At 38.3% G+C, this 27,389-nt stretch overlaps 1 long non-coding RNA gene across 2 annotated transcripts in view; it reads left to right on the forward strand.

Annotated features, from left to right (window-relative positions):
* The window catches only part of LOC129640868 (uncharacterized), a 154,342-nt gene extending 145,987 nt beyond the window's left edge, over positions 1 to 8,355 (forward strand). For both annotated transcript variants that reach the window (XR_008709005.1, XR_008709006.1), the window contains one exon: positions 7,789 to 8,355. This is a non-coding gene — a long non-coding RNA (uncharacterized LOC129640868). The remainder of the gene's footprint in view (positions 1 to 7,788) is intronic.
* Positions 8,356 to 27,389: the final 19,034 nt, after the last annotated feature.

Genomic DNA, 27,389 nt, shown 5'->3' on the forward strand with positions numbered 1-27,389 from the left:
ATCTCAAAAGCTATTCTGTGTTTCCAAAAGGCTTAAAGTTATTATGTGGTCCCTCAGCTTAGGCAGAGAATGGCTTTTGGGATCACGAACATATGGATGAGAGTCAATAAGATCATTCTGAGAGAGAAAAGATAATGAGAAAAGAATAGTGTAGAAGAAAGAGCCCTGAGGAATAACAACAGTAGGGAAAGTGAAAAATACGAGCAAAGGAAAATTTGAAAATTATTGATATCTTATATGCTAGGAAAAAAGATGAGTAAGTGGTCAAGTGTATCAAACACTATTTTACATTTCTGGTGAAGTTGTAGAGGGTTTAAAAAACCACTGATTTCACTATAAAGGTGAGAATGGATAAACTAAAAAGTAGTGTTTGTATTTTAAGCTATCAAAAAGTGGTAGAGTCAAGTAAGTCTAAATAAATTCCAAACATAGACAGACCTTCCCTGTCTTGTCACAAGTCAGTGCCAGCTTGCATTTCTGGGTTAGTCTGCAAATCGCTAGCAAATGGAATAGGTTTGTCCTAGGCAAAGAAAAGCTGCGAGGACAAGGGGAAAACAGCCACACTGGGGCTGACACGTTCCATCTGCATCTGAAGGAGACTTACGAATTCCACTCTCCCCGGTTCTCCTCTGTGGGAATTTTACTGAATGAGCTCTGTTTTGCTGTGAACTTAAAACTGCCCTAGAAAAGAAAGTGTATTAATTTAAAAGAAGTGACATGCAGAATTAATTGGATTGGATTTACACCAGGGTAACTGAAACAGAAGAAAGTGTTAGTAACAGATCAATAGAAATAATCTAAACGAAAGCATGTAGGATAAGACAATTAAAGATTACTGACTAGAAAAGCAAAGTCTGAGAGGAAAATATAACATGGCCTAGTATACATGTAATTTATGTCCCAGGAAAGAAGGAGAGTGGGCAGGAAAATAAAATATGAAGAGAAAATAGCCTAGACGTTTTCAAAGCTGATTAAAGTCTCAAACCCCAGAATGAAGAAGCCTGCTGAATACCAGGCAGGATAAACACAGAAAACCTTGCCAAGGTAAACCATAGTCAAGCTGTTGAAAACCAAAGATAAAGAGAAAAACCCTAGAAATAGTCTTGATTAAGAAAGATGGATGATTGACTAAATAAATACACAGAAGCTAGAGAAATGGAATAACATCTTTTAAATGCTAAAAGGATGTCAGTTCACAATTCTTTACCTAATGAAAATATCTACTACAATTAAAATGAAGTAAAAATGGCTTCAGAGAAATGACGAGGTTATTCTTCACTAGCAGATATGCCTGAACAGTAGCTTAAAGAAATCTTTTTTAGAATGAAGGGAATTTGCCCAATTGGAAAGTTGGATATTTAATAAGAAAACAAAGAGCACAGAAAAGGATAAACACGTGGAGAAATATAAAAATGAAAGTCATAAGTCAGTTATATAAATAAATATATAAATATTGTTGGAATAAACTGCAAAATGCAGAACATGTCAGCTTGGACTTAAAAATAAGACCCAATAATACAATTTATAATTGGGTCTTGTTTATAAGCAGCCTGACATTAAGCCATTAAAAATAAGGATGCAGAGGACTTCCCTGGTAGTGCAGTTGATAAGAATCCACCTGCCAATGCAGGGGACAGCAGTTTGATCCCTGATCTAAGAAGATTCCACATGCTATGGAGAGACGAATCCTGTGTGCCACAACTACTGCGGTCTGCACACTCTAGGGCCTGTGAACAGCAATTAGTGAGACCCTGTGTTGCAACTACTAAAGCCCATACACCTGCAGCCTGTGCTCTGCAACAAGAGAGAAACCACTGCAGTCAGAAGCGTGGGCTAGAGCTAGAGAGTAGCTCCCACTTCCTCAGCTAAAGAGAGCCCACATGCAGCAATGAAGACCCAGTACAGCCAAAAAATAAAAATACATAAATACATAAACAATAAGGATGCAGAGAGGTTGGAAGTAAAACAACTGAAAATCCTATCATAAAACAGATAAATTTAGCTAAAATTAGTATTAGATAAAGTAGACTTCAAGTCAATGGATACTACCAGAAATAAAGAAAAAAGTTTGGAGAGGTTCCATGACTAGATTTTAAAATTTATTCTGAAGTCACAGTAATTAAGACAGTGTGGTATTGGTGTAAGGATAAACAAGTAGATCAACAGAACAGATCACAGTGCAAACCTACAAGTGTAGAGTCACTTAGTCACTTAATTATTTACAAAGGTGCCAATACAATTAAAAAGGGAAAAAAATCCTTAAAATACTGGTGTTGGGAGCACCATACAATGAATATTTGTAAAACCAAAAATTTTGTGGCCACTTCATGCTGTACATGAAAATTACTTTGTGACATAGAGCTAAACATGAATGCTAAATAAGTAGAAGAAAACATAAAGGCAAAAATTTATGACTGTAAAGAAGGCAAAGATTATTTAGACAGGATACAGAAAGCACTAACCAAAAATATTTTTACATAGTACAAAGATTTTAGCAAAATTAAAGTTTCTTTTTATCAATAGACATAAGTAAGTCACACACTTAGAGATAATATTTACAATATATACATCTAACAAAGTACTGATATGGAGTAACTAAAGGCTGACTTGTAATGAATAATAATTTGTGACTAATGATAAACAATCCAGTTAAAATAGATAATATAGATGAATCTGCATTTCACAACAGAAAACATTTGAATGGTCAATAAATATATAAAAGGTGCTTAGATCATTTATCATCAGGAAAATGAAAATTTAAACTCTAATTAGATCTCTTTATAAGAATAAAACTATTTTACTAAAAATAAAAGATATACAAAATCAAGTCTGGTCAGTATATCTCATACATTGCAGGGAGTGTGTAAAATGGTACCACCACCTTGGATAATTTTTTTGCAGTTTCTTGTAAAGTTTAAAAAGGCATTGCCCAAAGAAAGGCAATGCCAAACAGTGCTCAAACTACCGCACAATTGTACTCATCTCACATGCTAGAAAAGTAATGCTCAAAATTCTCCAAGCCAGGCTTCAGCAATATGTGAACCGTGAACTTTCAGATCTTCAAGGTGAATTTAGAAAAGGCAGAGGAACCAAAGATCAAATTGCCAACATCCACCAGATCATCGAAAAAGCAAGAGAGTTCCAGAAAAACATCCATTTCTGCTTTATTGATGATGCCAAAGCCTTTGACTGTGTGGGTCACAGCAAACTGTGGAAAATTCTGAAAGAGGTGGGAATACCAGATCACCTGATCTGCCTCTTAAGAAATCTGTATGCAGGTCTGCTGCTGCTGCTGCTAAGTCGCTTCAGTCGTGTCCGACTCTGTGTGACTCCATAGACAGCAGCCCACCAGGCTTCCCGTCCCTGGGATTCTCCAGGCAAGAACACTGGAGTGGGTTGCCATTTCCTTCTCCAGTGCATGAAAGTGAAAAGTGAAAGTGAAGTCGCTCAGTCGTGTCCGACTCTAGCGACCCCATGGACTGCAGCCTACCAGGCTCCTCCATCCATGGGATTTTCTAGGCAAAAGTACTGGAGTGGGGTGCCATTGCCTTCTCCGGTATGCAGGTCAGGAAGCAACAATTAGAACTGGACATGGAACAACAGACTGGTTCCAAATAGGAAAAGGAGTATGTCAATGCTGTATATTGTTACCCTGCTTATTTAACTTCTATGCAGAGTACATCATGAGAAACGCTGGGCTGGAAGAAGCACAAACTGGAATCAAGATTGCAGGGAGAAATACCAATAACCTCAGATACGCAGATGACACCACCCTTATGGCAGAAAGTGAATAAGAACTAAAGACCCTCTTGATGAAAGTGAAAGAGAAGAGTGAAAAAGTTGGGTTAAAGCTCAACATTCAGAAAACTAAGATCATGGCATCTGGTCCCATCACTTCATGGCAGATAGATGGAGAAACAGTGGAAATAGTGGCTGACTTTATTTTGGGGGGCTCCAAGATCACTGCAGATGGTGACTGCAGCCATGAAATTAAAAGATGCTTGCTCCTGGGAAGAAAATCTATGACCAACCCAGACAGCATATTCAAAAGCAGAGACATTACTTTGCAAACAAAGGTCCGTCTAGTCAAAGTTATGGTTTTTCCAGTAGTCATGTGTGGATGTGAGAGTTGGACTGTGAAGAAAGCTGAGCACAGAAGAATTGATGCTTTTGAACTGTGGTGTTGTAGAAGACTGTTGAGAGTCCCTAGGACAGCAAGGAGATCCAACCAGTCCATCCTAAAGGAGATCAGCCCTGGGTGTTCATTGGAAGGAATGATGCTAAAGCTGAAAGTCCAATACTTTGGCCACCTGATGCAAAGAGCTGAGTTATGTGAAAAGACCCTGATGCTTGGAGGGATTGGGGGCAGGAGGAGAAGGGGATGACAGAGGATGAGATGGCTGGATGGACACGAGTTTGGGTGAACTTTGGGAGTTGGTGATGGACAGGGAGGCCTGGCGTGCTGCAGTTCATGGGGTCTCAAAGAGTCGGACACGACTGAGCGACTGAACTGAACTGTGAAGTTTAAACATGCACATAACCTTTGATTTGTTAGTTCCTTTTGTGACTCAGATGGTAAAGTGTCTGCCTACAATTCAGGAGACCCAGTTTCAATCCCTGGGTCGGGAAGATCTTCTGGAGAAGGAAATGGCAACCTACTCCAGTAGTCTTGCCTGGAAAACCCCATGGATGGTGGAACCTGGTAGGCTACAGTCCATGGGGTCGCAAAGAGTGGAACACAACTGAGCGACTTCATTTTCACTTTCACCTTTGACATTGCAAGTGTACATCTAGGTATATCCCCGCCCCGTCCCCCAAATTAGTTCACAAGTTCACAAAAAAGTTTTGTATAAGAAGAATGCTTATATTAGTTTTGTTCCAGTAGAGCATCAGGCAAAGCGTGGAGGTTGATAATACAATGATTTCAGTAGAAAGGGTGATTAAATTGGTGCCAGTGGTAAAGAACCCTCCTGACAATGCAGGAGATGGAGGAGATGCAGGTTTGATCTTTGGTTCAGGAAGATCCCCTGGAGGAGGGCATGGCAACCCACTCCAGTATTGTTGCCCAGAGAATCCCATGGACAGAGGAGCCTATTGGGCTAAAGTCCATGGGGTCACAAAGAGTTGGACACGACTGAAGTAACTTCGCATGGCATCTGAGAAAGAAGTGCCCTTGGAACTGAAGTTTTGTCCACCTTTGGTGTGACTATGGAGCCATTGCCTTTAACAATGTGAACTTCAAGTACACCACAGATGGCCCCCTGGTATTGAATGATCTGAGAGCAAGCACTGACTCAAGAGGAAAGGTTGGCATTGTGGGAAGAATAGGAACTGGAAAAAGTTCCCTCATCACTGCCTCTTTTAGATAATCAGAACACAGTGGTACAGTTTTGATGGATAACAATTCAACAACTCAAATTGGACTTCACAGTTTTAGAAAGAAAATGTCAGAGTACAAACAACCCATAAAATACTGGAAACAACCCAAAAGGTCATTAACAGGAAATGTGAAAACAAATTGTTAATTTCATATAATGAAACACTATGAGAGTAGTCAAAGTAGTAATAAACCACAAACACACTCAATCACATTAGTGAATCTTTAAAATATTATTTGTGTGAAAGAAGCTAAACACAAAGAATACATACCATATGACTTCATTAAAAACAATTATTGGAGTATCAGTTCAGTTTGGTCACTCAGTTGTGTCCAGTTCTTTGCAACCCCATGGACTGCAGTGCACTGGGCTTCCCTGTCCATCACCAACTCTCAGAGCTTACTCAAACTCATGTCCATTGAGTTGGTGATGCCATCCAACCATCTCATCCTCTGTCATCCCCTTCTCCTCCCACCCTCAATCTTTCCCAGCATCAGGATCTTTTCAAATGAGTTCTTCGCATCAGGTGGCCAAAGTATTGGAGCTTCAGCTTGAGCATCAGTCCTTCCAATGAATATTCAGGATTGATTTCCTTGAGGATGGACTGGTTGGATCTCCTTGCAGTCCAAGGGACTCTCAAGAGTCTTCTCCAACACCAAAGTTCAAAGGCATCAGTTCTTTGGCAGTCAGCTTTATTTATAGTCAGATTCTCACATCCATACATGACTACTGGAAAAATCATAGTTTTGACTAGATGGACCTTTGTTGGCAAATAATGTTTCTGCTTTTTAATATACTGTCTAGATTGGTCATAATTTTCTTCCAAGAAGCAAGCTGCTTTCAATTTCATGGCTGCAGTCACCATCTGCAGTGATTTTGGAGTCCCCCAAAAATGAAGTCTGTCACTGTTTCCACTGTTTCCCCATCTATTTGCCATGAAGTGATGGGACCAGATGTCATGATCTTCGTTTTCTGAATGCTGAGTTTTAAGACAACTTTTTCACTCTCCTCTTTCAGTTTCATCAAGAGGCTCTTTAGTTCTTCTTCACCTTCTGCCATAAGGGTGGTGTCATCTGCATCTCTGAGGTTATTGATATTTCTCCTGGCAATCTTGATTCCAGCTTGTGCTTCATCCAGTCCACCATTTCTCATGATGTACTCTGCATATAAGTTAAATAAGCAGGGTGTCATTATACAGCCTTGACTGTATATTGGACTGTCAAGGTTTTGAAATGGATTTGGAACCAGTTTGTTGTTCCATGTCCAGTTCTAACTGTTGCTTCTTGACTTGCATACAGATTTTTCAGAAGGCATAGTTGCTTGATAAAGTTGTGTTGGTTTCAGGTGTACAGTAAAATGAATCCAATATATATATATATACACACACATATATCCATTCTTTTTTAGATTATTTTCCCATATAGGTCATTACAGAGTAATGACTAGAGTTCCCTGTGCTATACAACAGGTCCTTATTAGAACTAAAAAGCCTCTTGATGACAGTGAAAGAGGAGAGTGAAAAAGTTGGCTTAAAGCTCAACATTCAGAAAACGAAGATCATGGCATCTGGTCCCATCACTTCATGGGAAATAGATGGAGAAACAGTGGAAACAGTGTCAGACTTTATTTTTTGGGCTCCAAAATCACTGCAGATGGTGACTGCAGCCATGAAATTAAAAGACGCTTACTCCTTGGAAGGAAAGTTCTGACCAACCTAGATAGCATATTCAAAAGCAGAGACATTACTTTGCCAACACAGGTCCGTCTAGTCAAGGCTATGGTTTTTCCAGTGGTCATGTATGGATGTGAGAGTTGGACTGTGAAGAAAGCTTAGCACCGAAGAATTGATGCTTTTGCACTGTGGTGTTGGAGAAGACTCTTGAGAGTCCCTTGGACTGCAAGGAGATCCAACCAGTCCATTGTAAAGGAGAGCAGCCCTGGGTGTTATTTGGAAGGACTGATGCTAAAGTTGAAACTCCAGTACTTTGGCCACTTCATGCGAAGAGTTGACTCATTGGAAAAAACTTTGATGCTGGGAGGGATTGGGGACAGGAGGAAAAGGGGACGACAGAGGATGAGATAGCTGGATGGCATCACCTACTCAATGGACATGAGTTTGAGTGAACTCCAGGAGTTGGTGATGGACAGGGAGGCTTGGCGTGCTGCGATTCACGGGGTCGCAAAGAGTTGGACACTTAGCTACTTAGCTGCTTAACTACCTAACTAAGTCACAAAGAGTCGGACTTAGCTACTAAACTGACTGACTGACTGAGTATGCATGTGTCACTCTCAATTTCCCAATTTATGTCCCCACCAAGCCTTTCACCAGTGGTAACCATAAATTTGTTTTCTGCCCCTGTGACTCTTTTCTGTTTTGTAAATAAGTTCATTTGCATTTTCCTTTTTTTAGGTTCCACATTTAAACAGTATCCTACATTTGTTTCTCTGCATCTGACCCAGTATGATAATCTCTACGACCATCATGTTGCCGAAAATGACATTATTTCATTCTTTTTTATCGCTGCGTAATATTCTGTTGTATATGTATACCACATCTTTGTTACCCACTCCTTTGTTCTTTCAGTCTTTTTTATCCAGGTGTTAGCTATTTTGACCTTGTTCTCTAATTTTGTCTATTTTTCCTTGTTTTCTATTTCTTTGTCATTTTGTTTCCTTTTTTGGAGACTTAAAACTGCATTTTCAGCCTTTGTATTGAATTTTCCATTTCAAGATATTTATATTTATTTTTAAAAACTTCTTTTATGTCTCTGAACGTTTTTTTTTTTTTTTAATCCATCCCTTTCTTGTTTCATGGTTGTAACATGTTTTCTGGTTTATTAATGATAGACTTTGAAATTTTGTTCTTCTGTAATGTCAGTTTCTTAAAAATTACTTTGTTTGAAACCATGTTGAAGACTTTACTCAGATTTCTGGTGTCTTTGGTATTACCCTCATAATTAAAAACTTGTGGTAAAAATGGTAATTGGAAACTCTGAAAATATGGGTGGAAATTACTGACTGGCTTCTGTAGAATGATCTGAATGGGATTTTTGTTGGAGAATCCCAGTATCCCAATACTTTAAGATTTTCCTAAGACTGTGGATTTCTAAGAGAGTTTTCTTTTATAATACAAATTACTTTTTGGAATGCAAAGCTCAGTGCTCTGGTGGTCAAGTGGGAAAACAGGTTATGTGTCTCAACTTTCAACATTTAATCCAGTTAATATGAGTCATTCAGTCCTTTACTTCTCCAGAAAAGAATTCTCCAGTATTCAGCCCGTACTGAGGAAGGGTAGCTATCAGATTATGAAGAGGAAAGTGTGTCTAGGGAAACCCTAATTTGTCACACATCTTTTACCCAGTCCTCCTTATTTTGACCTTGAAACCCATTGGGTTTCCATGGCGGCTCAGATGGTAAAGATCTGCCTGCAGTGCAGGAGACCAGGCTTTGATCCTGGAGTCAGGATGATCCCCTGGAGAAGGGCGTGGCAACACACTAGAGTATTCTTCCGTGGAGAATTCCATGGATGCAGGCTCCTGGTAGGTCACGATCCATGGGGTTGCAAAGAGTCGGCATGTCTGAGTGACTAACATTTCCACTATAAATTTCAGAAAAACCTGTTGTTACAAATGTTGAACCTTTTGAGGATTCTTCTTTGTAAACTAAAACCTAAGTCTTAGATTTTGCTACTGCTTATTTTAGATTAGGCATTCTAACTCCCATCTATTTTTCTGGGTTCCAAAAGTTTGTTGCTGTTGTTACCTTTCTTGTTTGTCTTTTGATTTTTTGTCTTTAAAATATGCAGTTAGAGTGAGGTTTTTGAAGGCAGAGAATTGAATTATTAAATGTACTCTTTTAATTCAGAAGACTTTTTTTTCATTGACTTTAGCGGGTAAGAAATGAAGTCTTGTCCTGCAATTTATGAGAGTGCTTATTACTATGACAATGGAAGTATGTAAAATTAGAATATGTTTAATAAGCTTCCCATAATTATTTTAAGCATTATTTTTAGAATAAAGAATGCATGACAACAAGCAATTATCTTTGACAATGAAATTTAAATATATTAATGACTACTGGTTATTCTAGTGTGTTTGGTTATTAGCAGTTATTTAGAAGTTAGTCAAAATAAATTCACGCTGTACATATTCCTTTTATGCATTTTCCAGACTCCTCTCCTAATTGATTTGATCACAACTCTAAACTCTAGAACTTGTATGTCTTATAAGAGCACTAACTTTATGTTGTGTGCCTTTAAGAAAGGGAAAACCAACAGGACTGTACATCATACTCTAATTACTTGTATTTCAGTTTAACAATTGATAGGTGGATCCAGAGAATCCATATAACATTTTTAAAGCTAGTGAAATTTTATAAAGCCTTAAAAGAACTTACTGTTTTGTGTGTGGAATTCTTATTAGAATAATCCCACTGATCATCATCTGTGCACTTAGGCAAAAGGAAAGCTTACTGGCATGTATGACACAGTCAGTTCTGCACTTCAGTTTTTCCAGTTGTGCCAAAACTATTTTAAAATGGTACCTCAGCCTAGTATTGCTTAAATGTTCCTTGGACCTTACTTGGTAAAAGATAAGTTTATGTTTTCAAAACTATCCTGTTATTTCTGGTTTTAGTTCAGTTTAATATGGATGTTTTGAATTTGCATGATTCTGACAAGAATAGTGTTAAAACCAGAGGACTTTTGGTTTTACAAATGAAATCAAGACAAATAAAGAAGGAGAAAACTGACTTTACTATTTAAATAGCTTTGTATAACGCTTAGGAATTAGACTTGAGATCAGTCAATCTATGTTTGAGAAAAGTTTTTAGTTAACTTTTGCAAGGCACTATTTAAAACTTCTTTTCAAAGTAGTATAGATGGATATTGTAACTGTGTGTTGCAACCCCATCTTGTAACTATGGTTTTTTTCCTTCATTAAACCTAATTTGTATTGTCTGAATAAATAACTCCCAGAAGAATTCCCTCATTCAAAGGGAGGTCTGAAAATTATAGCAAGTTACCTGCTTTTCTCACTAATTTGGAATAAGATTAGTTTGATTTATAAATGATGGAGTAAGTTGTTTTATCTAATGTTTGTTGTTCCTCAGAATAGTGTATCCCTTCTAAAAGAGCAAGTTATTGATCTTTTCCTGAGAATCGTAGATACAAGAAGGAGTTGAGAGTAGTGCTAATAATGATGGCGCTGTTCATTTGAAAACAACTAAAATGAGTGAGAATCTAGGCTAAGTTTGTTCTTTCACTGGCATATGAGAGTCAAAGAAAGTAAGAGTAAAGAACGTTAGGAATACTTACTATGTGTCAGACCCATTTTTATAAGCTGTATGGTATTAACTCATCTTCCGAGCAGCTCTGTAAAGTAAATACAATTATTATCATCCCCATTTCATAGAAGAAGAAGTAGAGGCAAGTCATGGGGCTGATAAATTATAAAACTGGGCTTTGCATCCAGACAGTCTGGTTCTGGAGTCCATAAGCTTAACTACCACTCTAAATTGTTGCTACTAAAAGAGAATTCTGCATAAAAATATGAAATTGCTCTCAAATAAAAGAAGAAAAAGCAGTGGAGATAAAAGAACATAGCCAAACCAAGTGATTCAAGGTCACGGGGCTCTGATTGATTGACATGGGTCAGTATTATTGTGACAGTTTAACTTATTTGGCTTATATAGAGAAAAGAGTAAAATAAAGATGACTAAAGGGGCTTCCTGGATGGCTCAGCGGATAAAGAATCTGCCTGCAACACAGGAGACTCGGGTTCGATCCCTGGGTCGGGAAGATCCGTCTGAATGAAGAAATGGCAACTCACTTCAATATTCTTGCCTGGAGAGTCCCATGGACAGAGGCGCCTGGCCAGCTACAGTGCAAAAGGTTGCAAAAAGTCAGACACAATTGAGCAACGAAGCGTGCAGGAAATAAATTTGTCACATTAAAATCAGGAAGAAACACAATATACCTTGTAAATTCAGTAATTTTTCTTCTCAGTTACTTATTCTACTGACATTATTGTAATTCCAAAGGGAGGATGGAAGTGAGAGTCACATTAACATGTATATGTATAACTGAATCACTTTGTTGTACACCTAGAACAAGCACAACATTGTTAATCAACTATATACCAAAGTAAAATAAAAATAACTTACTGAAAAAAATGTTTTGAGGTGCTAATTTGACATTCAGTGATCAATGCTAAGTAAGCTGTTAGATAAATGTAACTTAAGCTCAGAAGTTTGGGCTGAAGATACAAATTGGAGATCATTAAGACATAATGATATTTAAAGTCATGAAATTGCTTGGTATTATCTAGGAAGAGGATAGACAGAGAGAAGGAAATCTCATATTAGGGTGAGAGGAGAAGGCAATAAAGGAGCCTGGGAAAGAGCAGTTCATAGAACAAGAGGAAATGCAGGAATGTGTGATGCAGGAAAGCCAGGAAAGTAAGTGTGGTAGAATGTGCCTAAGCCTGCTGAGGATTAGATCATGCGCAGGAAAAGTTTCACTGGGTTTGGCAGTGTGGAAGGCACTGATGAATTTAAAAGTAGTTTCAGTGGACTGTGGACAGGGACGCTAGATTGAGATGGATGGAAAAATTAAGAAGAAGCAAGGACGGGTAAACTAATATAGGGAGAGGCTTAGTAGACTAATTCTACTATGCTTCCTAAAATTTTTCTCATGTCCAACTCTATGAGACCCCATGGACTGTAGCCTGCCAGGCTCCTCTGTCCATTGACTTCTCCAAGCAAGAACACTGGACTGGATAGCCATTCCCTTCTCTAGGGGATTTTCCCCACCCAGGGATCAAACCTGGGTCTCCTGCTTTGCAGGCAGACTCTTTCCACCAGGGAGGCCCTCATCAGACAAAGCCCAGTTTTAATCACTACCCTCCTCAACTCTATGGAACCATCATTCACATGATTCTATCATCTTCTCTCTTTATTTGTTTACCTCTTATTTATCCTTCCACCTCATCTTTCCCTTTAAAATTCCATTACTGTATCTTAGGGAAGTCATTTTCTCTGGTTAAAAGTCTTCAGCCATATCTTTCAATGTTATCTCTGCTTGCTTACTTTATCTTTGCCTTGACTGGGGACACTGACTTCCCTCACATACCGTACGGGCCAGGAGTGGGAGCATTATCCTTGTTGACTATTGCCATTTTCAGGCAGTACCCCTGCTCTTCTGAGTTTTCCCAAAGAGTTTGATGGAGTTTTAGTTATCTTAAAAGTAGCAGGGCTCTCAGAGAGTCTTGCATATAGTATTCATTGTACTGCATATTCCATTTTATGTAAGACTTCAGCAACCATGGATTTTGGTAACCATAGCCCAGGGATATTGAAGGGAGACTATAGTTTCTTTCTGTTAAAACTCTTGTTGTATTTGGTTGTTTTTTTTTTTTTTTTTTTTTCTTCCCTCTAGAACTCTTGCCTGGGACCAGAATATAACTCAAACAAACATTGTTCCAGATATATCAGAGAGTAAGGATTTTGATTATGAAGTTTTCAGCTTTACGTCCTCTGAATATTACACCTGAAAAACAAGTAACTAACACACATCTTCTAAATATTAAATACCAAAATAGTCATTTTAGAAGGATAATGTGAAATAATGTGGTTGCTAAGAACACTTGGGAGCTAATGCAGTGCACAAGAAAGTAGATGAAACTATTATAATTTTTTATTGTAAAAATATCTCATATACTTATTTTATTTTCATTTCTAGGTTCCAATGTATTGGCAAAGCAATGGTTGTCTCTGAATTTATAATTTGGTTTGTCTTCATGAAATGTTTATCTGTTTCTAACTCAGCCTTTAACCCTAAGAGATATTTGAGCCCTAGGAAAATTATCCCTTTGGCACAAGAATTTTTCACCTTGAATGACTCATTATTCAGTTTTGGTTAAAAGAATTTTATTAAAAAGATTAAGTACCCAAGAAAATGTATAATCTGCAATTTTAGAAAAAAATTTAATAATCATTCTTTTTTTATATGCCCATAATTAAACCCATGGTCACCATAATTTCTAAATCTCTAATATGTCATTCATCCATCATCTCAAATCTCTAAAGTAGCTTCTTGGTAAGAATAAATGATATATTGAATGATGACCAGTTTTATTATATAGCATAACAGCTTGGAAATGAATCTATCTTCCAGATTTTTTTTTTTTTTTTTTTTTACCTATGTATATACCCAAATACGGCTTCCCAGGTAGCACAATGGTAAAGAATCTCCCTGCCAGTGGAGGAGACACAAGAGATGTGGATTCAATCCCTTGGTTGGAAAGATCCCGTGGAGAAGGAAATGGTAACCTGTTCCAGTATTCTTTCATGGAAAATTCCGTAGACAGAGAAAGCTGGCCGACTGCAGTCCATGGGGTCAGAAAGAATCAAGCATGACTGAGCGACTGAGCATGTACACATGCATACCCTAATATAGAAGACAAACCTCTGGATTATGATCCAGCAGAAAGATGAATTAGCAATATGGTCTTGAGAGGCCCTCACTATCAGTTCTCAGTCCTGTTTTGTGAAAAAATCTTCTAAAACCTTCTCTTCTTTGTGAATGTAATGTGGTTTTTCTTATAGAAAGTGATCACATATTCCAAGAGTCTAATTTAATGTATTTGATTGTCTATTTCACTTCTTTTTTTGAGTATAAGACAGTTCAAGCCAGAGATTCAGTTCTTTGGCTGGATCTTCTCAAACTAATGGGGTTTTGCTAATAGCTCAGTCAGTAAACAATTTTTCTGCAATTCAGGAGACCTGGGTTCGATTCTTGGGTTGGGAAGATATGCTGGAGAAGGAAATGGAAACCCACTCCAGTATTCTCACCTGGAGAATCCCATGGACAGAGGAGCCTGGCAGGCTACAGTCCATGGCATCTCAAAGAGTCAGACACGACTTAGCCACTAAACTACCATCACATACCTCAAATGGACGATGCCACCATTAAAATAACAATAATTACAAAACGTGAAATCTGTGGTTACGTAGACTCTAAACTTCGCTGTTACAAGTAGAACATGATTGTGAAAGTGGATTATTTTCCAAATTTTACAGTAGTAGACAGGACTTTTTTTTGAAGTTGCAGTTGCCGATCCCCAGAAAATAGCATTGACTCTATTGAAACTGTTTATTGGTATTACAGTAAATACACATACTTTATTGTTGTTGTTGTTCAGTTGCTAAGTTGTGTCTGACTCTTTATGACTGCTTGAACTGCAGCCCACCAGGCTTCCCTGTCCTTCACTATCTCCTGGAGTTTGCCTAAATGAAGTCCATTGAGTTGGTGATGCCATCCAACCATCTCATCCTCTGTCGTTCCCTTCTCCTCTTGCCTTCAGTTTTTTCCAACATCAGTATCTTTTCCAATGAGTTGGCTCTTCTCGTCAGGTGGCCAATGTATTGGAGCTTCAGCTTCAGCGTCAGTCCTTCCAATGAATATTCAGGGTTGATTTCCTTTAAGATTGACTGGTTTGATCTCTTTGCTGCCCAAGGGACTCTCAAGAGTCTTCTCCAGCCCTGCAATTCAAAAACATCAATTCTTCGTCATTCAGCTTTCTTTATGGTCCAACTCTCACATCCATACCTGACTACTGGAAAAACCATAGCTTTGACTATATAGACATTTGTCAGCAAAATGATATCTCTGCTTTTCAGTACACTGTCTAGGTTTGTCATAGTTTTTCTTCTCAGGAGCAAGTGTCTTTTAATTGCACGGCTGCAGTCACTGCAGTAATTTTGTGAAGTTGCTCAGTCATGTCTGACTCTTTGCGATCCCATGGACTATAGCCTTCCAGGCTCCTCTGTCCATGGAATTCTCCAGGCAAGAGTACTGAAGTGGGTAGCCTTTCCCTTCTCCAGGGGATCTTCCCAACCCTGGGATCAAACCCAAGTCTCCCTCATTGCAGGCAGACACTTTACTGTCTGAGCCACCAGGGAAGCCCTGATTTTGGAGCCCAGGAAAATAAAAATCTGTCACTGTTTCCACTTCTAATCTGTCTATTTGCTATGAAGTGATGGGACCAGAGGCTATGATCTTAGTTTTTTGAATTTTGTGTTTTAAGCCAACTTTTCCACTCTCCTCTTTTACCCTCATCAAGAGACTGTTTAGTTCCTCTTTGCTTTCTGTCATTCAAGTGGTATCATCTGCATATCTGAGGTTCTTGATATTTCTCCTGGCAATCTTGATTCTGGCTTGTGATTCACCTGACCTTTGTAGACCTTTATTTTTTTTTACATAAGTAATGCATATTTACCCTTTCCTTTTTCCTTCCTGTTTAACAGAATCACACAGCTTTTCTTACAGTAAAAATGAATTATTTTCCTTTTTTGACTTGAGCGACCACCAAGCAGTATAGATTTGGGGAGAAATAAAGGGATCTCATCTAAAGTTTCTTGTTTTTAATATGATGACAGAATTTGTAGGTCAGAGTTGTCTAAGTATTATGCCTTAGTTTATAAGTTTCAGTTCAGTTCAGTTCAGTTGCTCAGTTGTGTCCAACTCTTTGTGACCCCATGAATTGCAGCACGCCAGGCTTCCCTGTCCATCACCAACTCCCAGAGTTTGCTCAAACTCACGTCCATCGAGTCGGTGATGCCATCCAACCATCTCATCCTCTGTTGTCTCCTTCTCCTCCTGCCCCCAATCCCTCCCAGCATCAGAGTCTTTTCCAGTGAGTCAGCTCTTCGCATGAGGTGGCCAAAGTACTGGAGTTTCAACTTTAGCATCATTCCTTCCAAAGAAATCCCAGGGCTGATCTCCTTCAGAATGGACTGGTTGGATCTCCTTGCAGTCCAAGGGACTCTCAAGAGTCTTCTCCAACACCACAGTGTAAAAGCATCAATTCTTCCGCACTCAAGCTTTCTTCACAGTCCAACTCTCACATCCATACATGACTACTGGAAAACCATAGCTTTGACTAGACAGCCCTTTGTTGGCAAAGTAATGTCTCTGCTTTTGAATATGCTATTTAGGTTGGTCATAACTTTCCTTCCAAGGAGTAAGTGTCTTTTAATTTCATGGCTGCAGTCACCATCTGCAGTGATTTTGGAGCCCAGAAAAATAAAGTCTGACACTGTTTCCACTGTTTCCCCATCTATTTCCCATGAAGTGATGGGACCAGATGCCATGATCTTCGTTTTCTGAATGTTGAGCTTTAAGCCAACTTTTTCACTCTCCTCTTTTACTTTCATCAAGAGGCTTTTTAGTTCCTCTTCACTTTCTGCCATAAGGGTGGTGTCATCTGCATATCTGAGGTTATTGATAGTTCTCCCGGCAATCTTGATTCCAGCTTGTGCTCCTTCCAGCCCAGTGTTTCTCATGATGTATTCAGGCAAGTCATTAAACTTCTCAGGACTTCATTTACCTTATCTGTGAAATGAAAATCATGGACTAAATTACAAATTCTTACAGTGCTAAAAATGCAGCACAAATAATTTATTATTTGATTGATACAAATCAGTCTAATTAAAAATTGAAAGTTGAACAATAGATTTTTAACAATCAGAAAAATTATTAAGCACTAAATTTATGCATGGCAATATTTTTCTATAAAATTTAAAGTATTAAGTGTCTACTTTGAACCAGCTTACATTTAAAAAGGAAAAGTCAAATAGGTCACCAGGTCTATTAAAGAAGACATTCAATATATCTTGACATTTCTTCATTCAACCTATTCATTTACATCTCTTAGCTAGACCTTGTGCAGGCAACAGAGGATTCAGAGATGAATAAAACATGGCCTCTAACCTCAAGGAGTTTACAGTTTAACATGTTTAAAGGTCACTGCTAAATTATGACCATAAAAACCTGAATAGCAAATTTGTAAATTGGGATTTTGCTTATTCTTTAGAACTGACATCATCTTCTTTTACTAAATTAGTCAGGGACTTTATTAAGTTAGTCAGCGTAAGTGTAAACTTGAATTTTGTATTATGGTTTTTTCACAGTGCCATATTTTTCCTAGTCTGTAGGCTTGATAAAGGAAGGTACAGGTCTTATTTGAAGCTGTAATGCTAGCCCTTAGTACAGTGATTAGAATGGAGAGATACTTGATATGTTTGGTGAAGCAAATTAAGGGCATAACATAGGTTGACATTTCTTACTATGATATCATTTTTGCTTGTTTACTGTGGAGTATACACATATAGACTACTTCACAAAAACTATTGTGTTGCTCAATGAGTTATGGTATAGTAAGCACCTGTGTAACCACTACAGAGGTTAATAAAAAGATCATTGCCCCCTTTTAACTCTTACTCTTTCCTTTCTTCCAAAAATCACACTGATTTCTTGTTCTATCCACATGGCCCAAGAGGCTGCCAAAAGCATTACTCAGCTTGTCATCACCTCTAGTGGGATTAAGAGATACTAAGTGGGACTTTCCAGGTACACTTCTCTGTGTGTCTTTCTTCTGACTCTTGGTCCTTGAAATTTGGTCTGCCATAATGGAAGATCACAATATTTTAAACCAAGGCACAGAGGTCATATTGAAAAGAAATACTAATTTTAAACAATTATATAATTTTCCTGCCAGTGCAGAAGAGGCAAGTGACATGGGTTTGATCCCTGGTCAGGAAGGTCCCCTGGAGTAGGAAATGGCAACCCACTCCAGTATTCTTGCGTGGAGAATTCCATGGACAGAGGAGCCTGGCAGGTTACAATCCATGGGGTCGCAGAGTCGGGCACAATTGAGCAACTGAACATGTGCTATTTACCGTTATTTGGTCTTCAGTTTTGAACTTTATAGTTAAATACACAAATATTGTTCAGTTCAGTTCAGTCACTCAGTAGTGTCCAACTCTTTGCGACTCCATGGACTGCAGCACACCAGGTTCCCTGTCCATCACCAACTACCAGAGCTTATTCAAACTCATGTCCATCGTGATGCCATCCAACCATCTCATCCTCTGTTGTCCCCTTCCCCTCCCGCCTTCAAACTTTCCCAGCATCAGAGTCTTTTCCAATGAGTCAGTTCTTTGTACCAGGTGGCCAAAGTATTGGAGTCTCAGTTTCAACATCAGTCCTTTCGATGAATATTCAGGACTGTTTCCTTTAGGATGGACTGGTTGGATTTCCTCGCAGTGCAAGGGACTCGCAAGAGTCTTCTCCAACACCACAGTTCAAAAGCATCAATTCTTTGGCACTCAACTTTCTTTATAGTCCAACTCTCACATCCATACACGACTAGTGGAAAAACCATAGCTTTGACTAGACGGACCTTTGTTGGCAAAGTAAGGTCTCTGCTTTTTAATATGTTGTCTAGGTTGGTCATAGCTTTCCTTCCAAGGAGTAAGCGTCTTTTTATTTCATGGCTGCAGTCACCATCTGCAGTGATTTAGGGGACCCCCAAAATAAAGTCTGTCACTGTTCCCACTGTTTCCCCATCTATTTGCCATGAAGTGATGAGACTGGATGCCATGATCTTCATTTTCTGAATATTGAGTTTTAAGCCAACTCTTTCACTGTCTTCTTTCACTTGCATCAAGAGGCTCTTTAGTTCTTCTTTGCTTTCTGCCATTAAGGTGGTGTCATCTGCATATCTGAGGTTATTGATATTCCTCCCAGAAATCTTGATTCCATCTTGTGCTTCATCCAGCCTGACTCACTGGAAAAGGCCCTGATGCTGGGAAAGATTGAAGGCAGGAGGAGATGGTTGGATGGCATCACTGACTCGATGGACATTAGTTTGAGTAAGCTCCGGGAGTTGGTGATGGACAGGGAAGCCTGGTGTGTTTCAGTCCATGGGGTCACAAAGAGTCAGCCACGACTGAACGACTGAGTGGAACTGAGCTGATAATGGCATGTATCCACCTTTGTAGTATCATACAAAATATTTTCACTACCCCCAAAATCCTCTGTGCTCTGCCTCCCTACAACACTGGCAACCACTGATCTTTTTGCCATCTCCATAGTTTTACCTTTTTGAGAATTTGAGCAGTTGGAATCATATGGTGTGTAGGTAGCCCTTTCACACTGGCTTATTTCACCTAGTAATATGTGCTTAAGGTTTCTTTGTGTCTTTTCATGGATTGATAATAATTTTTAGCTCGGAATAATCCTCCATGGTCTATTTACAGCACAGTGTATTTATCCATTCACTTTGTAAAGGACATCTTGAATGTTTCCAAATTTGGCAGTTACAAATTAAGTTGATATAAGCTTCCATGTTCAGATTTTCATGTGGACATAGATATCAACATTTGAGTAAATATCAAGGACTGTGATTACTGGATTGTATTGTAAGAGTATGGTTTGTTTTGTATGAAACTGCCAGACCGTCTCCCATTCTCAGTTCCCTAATGACATATGATGTTGAACATCTTTTCATATGTTTACTTGCCATCTGTATATCTTCTTTAATGAGGTGTCTGTTAAGACCTTTTGCCCATTTTTAAACATGAGATTCTTGATTTTCTTTTTTGAGTTTTAAGAATTCTTGTAAATGTTGGATGATAGTCCTTTATCAGATATGCCTTTTGTAAGTATTTCTTCCCAATCTGTTGGTTATCTTCTCCTTCTTTTGACATTGTCTTTTGCAGAGCAGAATTTTCTTTTAATTGGAGGATAATTATTCTACAGTGTTGTGTTGGTTTCTGCCATGAAACAAATCAAATCAGCCTTAAGTGCGTATATATATACACCCCTGCCTCCAGAGCAGAAGTTCTTAATTGTAATGAAGTACAAATTATCAATTATTTCTTTCATGGATTATACTTTGGGTGTTGTATTCAAAATATCATCCCCATGTCTGTCATCTAGATTTTATTCTATGTTTTTCTGGGAGTTCTATAGTTTCTTTTTTAAAGCACCACAGATTTTTTTTTAAAGCTGTATTCAGAAAAGTTGATATACAAAATTTAACGTAAACATCATAATGAGTTTGCTTTTTTTCTTTGGCTGGGCTGTACAGAATGCAAGGTCTTAGTTTCCCTGCCAGGTATTGAACCTGCACCCTCTCTGCAGTGGAAGTGCAGAGTTTAAACCCTTGGGCCACCAGGGAAGTCCCAGGAGTTCTGTAGTTTTGCGTTTTGCATTTATATCTACAATCTATTTGAGTTAATCTTGGTGCATGGTATAAGGTCTGCAAAGATTCTTCACCCCCCTTGCCCCCACCCCCTGCCCCTCCGTGGCTGTCTAGTTGTTCTAGCACCATTTGTTGAAAAGATTATCTTTGTTCCACTGATTTGCCTTTGCTCCTTGTCAAAGATTAATTGACTATGTTAATCTTAGCAGATCTAGGTCTATTTCTTGGTTCCCTATTCTGTTTCATAGAGTCTGGTAGGCTGCGGTCCATGGGGTCGCTAAGAGAGCGACTTCACTTCCACTTTTCACTTTGCTGCATTGGAGAAGGAAATGGCAACCCAGTCCAGTGTTCTTGCCTGGAGAATCCCAGGGGCGGGGGAGTCTGGTGGGCTGATGTCTATGGGGTCGCACACAGTCGGAGACGACTGAAGTGACTTAGCAGATCTAGGTCTATTTCTTGGTTCTTTATTCTGTTTCATAGATCTATTTGTTTCTTCTTTTGCAAACATATTACTGTCTTGATCACTGCAACTTTATAGTAAGTTTTGAAGCCAGATAGTGTCAGTCCTCTGACATGCTTTTCTTTACTTAAACGTCCATTCCTAGTTGCTCCAGTACCTCTGCAACTACTATATTTCAGTGCGTTTGTGCATGTCTGTTTTTTAATCCTTCTTGCTCTTTTATGGACTGTCCTGATCATCTTATCACTTTGCTTTCTTTCTTTAATAATCTATATTGAAATTTATAGCTAATTGTTTTTAAATTTACATGTGGCAAGCTTCTTCCCCGAACCCCTCTCATTCTCATCAGAAAGAAGTTCCATTGAAAGTAAGGAAAATCAACAAATCTCCACAATAATTGCCTCAAGTTCCCATATATGCCCCTATCATACTTTCCCATGAATTTCATAATACCTTATGTCATATCTCTGCATATTCTGCCAGCCCTTGAATTGACTAATTGCTACTCAGGCTGAATTTCTCCTTCTGACTACAAGCAGGCTGAGGTCTCCCTGAACTGTACTCCAGCTTTATTCATTTCTATTGTATTTCATTTACAATACTGAGCTTAGTTGTTCTAGTAGATTTCTCAGTTTTCTGAGGAAAAGGACAATTTCTTATTAATTTTGATACCCACAAACAACTGTCCCAGTGACCCGTAGCAGTTGCTCCATTATGTACATATGTTGAATTCCTGATTAAAACCAGAGCTAGTGAGCCCCTGCTTACTGCAACTAGAGAGTGCCCACACATCATGAATTTTAGTCATTTGTGATAATGAAATTTACCAAAATTTAAACAGTGCAAAAGCTAGCATCAGTTCTTCATTGGTAGTTAAGTCATTTTAATAGATCCCCTCTGAGGACTTTTCCTATTTAAGTATTTTGTGATTTTAAAAAATATTCAGTTTTGTTCACAGTTTGAAACAGTTAATTGGCAGAGATATGAGTGGATAGTAGAAAAAAATTCAGGAGAATAATCTAGGAATTCCTAGATTTCTAGATAAATTCCATAATTTATAAACTGAAAAATCAGTCCTTTAGTAGATAATGAACTGTGTAATTTCTTATGAAGTTATTTCCATTCCTTTGGTAAAAGTGAAAGTCACTCAGTCATGTCCAACTCTTTGTGACCGCATGGACTATACAGTCCATGGAATTCTCCAGGCTAGAATACTGGAGTGGGTAACCTTTCCCCTCTCCAGGGGATCTTCTCAACCCAGGGATCGAACCCAGGTCTCCTGCATTGCAGGCAGTCTTTACCAGCTGAGCCACAAGGAAAGTCCAAGAATACTGGAGTGGGTAGCCTCTCCCTTTTCCAGGGGATCTTCCCGACCCAGGAATTGAACAGTGGTCTACTGCATTGCAGGCAGATTCTTTACCACTGAGCTATCAGGTATTTACATATATTTTAATGGTTCTTTGTTTTTATATTTCTGAGCAATTTCAATCATATAAAACTTTAGAGATTTTTATTCACAGAAGTATTGTACTCTTTTTAGTATGTTCTATGAAAAACTTCACTCAGAACTAGAATTATTAAAATTAAGATTAATCTCTAGAGATATGTTTTTTAGCAGATGGGAGAATACTTAGGCTATTAAACCTAATTCATAAATCACTATCTAGGGTAATGAGACTTTAATGTTCTCTCCAATTTTTCCATGAACTTAAAGTGTCCAGGGCTTTAAGATAAGTTATTTTGGTACAATCACTGTGGGACAAATATGACTCTGTTGCTATGGAAAACTTACTCCTTAAATGTGCGTTTTCCCTTCTATATTGAGATCTCTTAATTCCTTTTCCATACTCCCATAATATAACATATCAAAGAATATAAGTATTCTAAAACTTTTTTATTATGATTATTGATATGTAAAATATGTATCTGAGATCATGGTAATTAATATTAAAAATGAAGAAGAAGTAAAAGTTTAGTTTTTTAAAGGTAACAGTATTGTAGCTACCAAGAATCAGAGCCCACCATTAATTCTATAAACTACGAAAACATTTATGTGTCATAACCCAAATACAATAATGGCCTGATTTATATAATTCAATAGAAAAATTGGAAATCTGAATTTTAAATGTGGAAATCAAAGTTCCCAGAAGTGATATGTCTGAATATTTAGTACCAGATAATGCTCCAAGAAGATAAATTTGAGAAATGCATTCTTGGAAATTCAGCTTGTATGTTATATATCTCTTACAGTTATGAAAGCTGTTTAATCTAGTTTAAGATAATACTTTACTAACTTGATTTGAAACAATTATTTTAATAATTAACATATTAGTTGATTTTGGAAATCATTTAACCAAACTCACACTAAGAAATATTGCAGTATGTCAATAATCTGAAGCTAGCGTAGTAATATTTATTTATTTATTTATTTATTTATTTCTGGTGGTGCTGGGTCTTCGTTGCTGTATGGGTTTTTCTCTGGCTGTGGTGAGGGGCTACTCTGGTTGCAGTGCACAGTGGTGGCTTCTCTTGTGGGGCACAGATTATAGGGTGCATGGGCTTCAGTAGTTGTGGCGCGTGGGCTCAGTAGTTGCAGCTTGTGGGCTCTAGAGCACAGGCTCTAGTTAATTGTGGCATACAGGCTTAGTTTCTCTTAGGCATGTGGGATCTTCCCAGACCAGGGACTGAACCCATGTCTCTAGCATTGGGATTCTTCACCACTGAGCCACCAGGGAAGCCCAATAATTGAACTTTTATCATGATATAACTTCCAATTTACTTCTATGGATTGTAAATATTTGGATCAAACAGTTGAACATAACTTTAAAAGGTGAACAGGTAGAATTATTTCCAAATTTTTAAATTCTCCAATCACATAGTAAGATTAGCTTCTAAAAATAAAGCCTGAAGGTTGAATGTAGTATTTTGGAGGATATTTTAACAATAGATAGATTAGGTAATCTGAAAATGCTCCCAATAAAAATACCAAATTTAAAGCAGAATAAGATTAATATATTTGAAAGAATAATTGAAATTACAATAAAGTGAAGAAAATCCTTTTTGGTCACAGATAAAGGTGGCATGTGAAGCAGGCTTTCTTGGATTGAGGTTGTAGATAGGTGACGCCTAGGAGAAATTCTGAGAGCTGATTTTGTTGGAGCCCTGGAAAAGGAGGGCTAAGGGAAAAGTAGGAAGTTAGTTTGGGTTTTAATGGTGATCCAGCTACAGGTTCTTCTGATCATGAGTGTATAGAATCATACTCTCTATATATTAGGACTTTTGGAGGTTTACCCTTCAGTGAAATGGTGGCTGAGAGAAATCTACTCATTTGGACAGTGTGATGATAGCTTGTTGGGGTAGTCATAGGCCCTGTATGGAAATAACCTGATCTGCTGAGGATTTGTTAACATGGATCAACCCATACAAGTTTAGGTTTTGAGTACCTGTGAGGTCCAGGAAACCCCAAGCTAACAAATTAACAAAACAAGTGGTCTTTACTTCACACCTATTAGGATAGCTATAATCAATAAAACAGAAAGTAACAACTGTTAGCCAGGAAGTGGAGAAATTGGAAGCCTCATGCATTGTAGTGGGGATGTAAAATGATGGAGCTGCTAGGGTAAACTGTTGGTTCCTCAAAAAGTTAAACACAAAATTGCCATATGGCCCAGCAATTCCCTTCCTAGGTCCATGTCTAAACAAATGAAAAGCAGAGACATAAGTATTTGTACACCAATTTTCATAACAATTCAGTTCAGTCGCTCAGTCTTGTCCAACTCTTTGTGACCCCATGGACTGCAGTATGCCAGGCCTTCCTGTCCATCACCAACTCCTGGAGTTGACTCAGACTCATGTCCATTGAATCGGTGATGCCATCCAACCATCTCATCCTCTGTCTTCCCCTTTTTCTCCTGCCTTCAATCTTTCCCAGCATCAGGGTCTTTTCAAATGAGTCAGTTCTTTGCATCAGGTGGCCAAAGTATTGGAGTTTCAGCTCCAGCATCAGTCCTTCCAATGAATATTCAGGACTGATTTCCTTGAGGATGGACTAGTTGGATCTCCTTGCAGTGCAAGGGACTCTCAGGAGTCTTCTCCAACACCACAGTTCAAAAGCATCAATTCTTCAGTGCTCAGCCTTCTTCACAGTCCAACTCTCACATGCATACATGACTACTGGAAAAACCATAGCCTTGACTAGACGGACCTTTGTTGGCAAAGTAATGTCTCTGCTTTTTAATAAGCTGTCTAGGTTGGTCATAACTTTTCTTCCAAGGAGTAAGCATCTTTTAATTTCATGGCTGCAGTCACCATCTGCAGTGATTTGGGGACCCCCCAAAATAAAGTCTGTCACTGTTTCCACTGTTTCCCCATCTATTTGCCATGAAGTTATGGGACCGGATGCCATGATCTTAGTTTCCTGAATGTTGAGCCTTAAGCCAACTTTTTCACTCTCCTCTTTGACTTTCATCAAGAGGCTCTTTCGTTCTTCTTCACCTTCTGCCATAAGGGTGGTGTCACCTGCATATCTGAGGTTATTGATATTTCTCCCTGCAATCTGATTCCAGCTTGTGCTTACTCTGCATATAAGTTAAATAAGCAGGGTGATAATATACAGCCTTGACATACTCCTTTTCCTATTTGGAACCAGTCTGTTGTTCCATGTCCAGTTCTAACTGTATTTTCCTGACCTGCATATAGGTTTCTCAAGAGGCAGGTCAGGTGGTCTTGTATTTCCATCTCTTTCAGAATTTTCCACAGTTTATCGTGATCTGCACAGTCAAAGGCTTTGGCATAGTCAATAAAGCAGAAATAGATGTTTTTCTGGAACTCTCTTGCTTTTTTGGTGATCCAGTGGATGTTGGCAATTTGATCTCTGGTTCCTCTGCCTTTTCTAAAACCATCTTGAACATCTGGAAATTCATGGTTCACGTATTACTGAAGCCTGACTTGGAGAATTTTGAGCATATTTCGCTAGCGTGTGAGCTGAGTGCAATTTTGTGGTAGTTTGAGCATTCTTTGGCATTGCCTTTCTTTGGGATTGGAATGAAAACTGACCTTTTCCAATCCTGTGTTCACTGCTGAGTTTTCCAAATTTGCTGGCATATTCAGTGCAGCACTTTCACAGCATCATCTTTTAGGATTTGAGATAGCTCAACTGGAATTCTGTCACCTCCACTAGCTTTGTTCGTAGTGATACAGCATTGTGCAAAACAGCTGAAAGGTAGAAGCAACCTAAGTGTCTGTCAACAGATGGATGGATAAACAAAAATGTGATTCATACTCAGCTATGAAAAGGGATGAAATCTTGATATATGCTACAACATGGATAGACACTGATAATATTTTAAGTGTAATAAGCCAGACATAGAAAGGCAAATATTGTATGATTCCTCCATTTATACCTCCATTTATATGAGGTATCTAGAATAGGCAAATTCATCGAGATGGAAAGTAGAATAGAGGTTAATGGGGGTTGGGGGAGTAGGAAAGGGAGAGCTATTGTTTAATGGATATAGAATGGCCGGAGGCAAAATGTTTTGAGCATAACAGTGGTTCACCCAACACTGAGAATGTATGTAATGCCACTGCACTGTTGGAAATATAAATTGGCACAGCCATTACGGAAAAACTCTACTATGGAGGTTCCTCAAAAAAAAAAAAAAGAAAAAAGCGTAAAGAAGGATAGAACTACCACATGATCCAGCAATTTCACCTCTGGGTATTTATTCAAAGGAAATGAAAGCACTCTCTTAGATATCTGAACTCCCATGTATATTGCAGCGTTATTCACAGTTATTCCAAGACATAGAAACAACCTGTGTCCATAAATGGAGTAATGCTTAAATAAAATGTGGTATGCATATTCAACAGAATATTATTCAGCCATTAAAAAAGGAGATCTTGCCATTTGTGACTGTGTAGATGAAACTTGAGGGCATTAAGCTAAGTGAAGCAATTCAGACAAAAACAAATACTGTATGAGATCACTTACATGTGGCATCTAAAAAGTTGAAGTCATAGAAGTAGAAAATAGAATGGTGGCTGCCAAGGGCTGGAGTTGGGGGAAATGAGGGGATATTGGTTAAAGAGTGTGAACTTCCCATTATAAGAGGAGTAAATTCTGAGGCTGTAATGTGCAATATGGTAACTATGGTTTCCAATACTGTATTGTATGCTTGAAAGTTGCTAAGAAAGCATATCTTAAATGCTCTAATCCCACCACAACAAAATAGTAATTATGTGAGGTGAAGGATGTGTTAGTTAAGCTACTGTGATGAACATTTTGCAATGCGTGTGTTATTAAATGTGATGGTTTTCACATTGTACACTTTAAAATTATCCATTGTTATGTATCAATTATATCTCAGAAAAGTTGGAGAAAATAATTTTAATTTCACCTACTTTACTGTTATGGACTGAATGTTTGTCTCCCCCAAATTTATATGTTGAAATTCTAACCCAGTGTGATGGTATTAAGAGGTTTTAGCTTTGAAAGGTGATTAG

This window comes from Bubalus kerabau, unplaced genomic scaffold (assembly GCF_029407905.1).
Source record: "Bubalus kerabau isolate K-KA32 ecotype Philippines breed swamp buffalo unplaced genomic scaffold, PCC_UOA_SB_1v2 scaffold_50, whole genome shotgun sequence".
Classification (NCBI taxonomy): domain Eukaryota; kingdom Metazoa; phylum Chordata; class Mammalia; order Artiodactyla; family Bovidae; genus Bubalus; species Bubalus kerabau.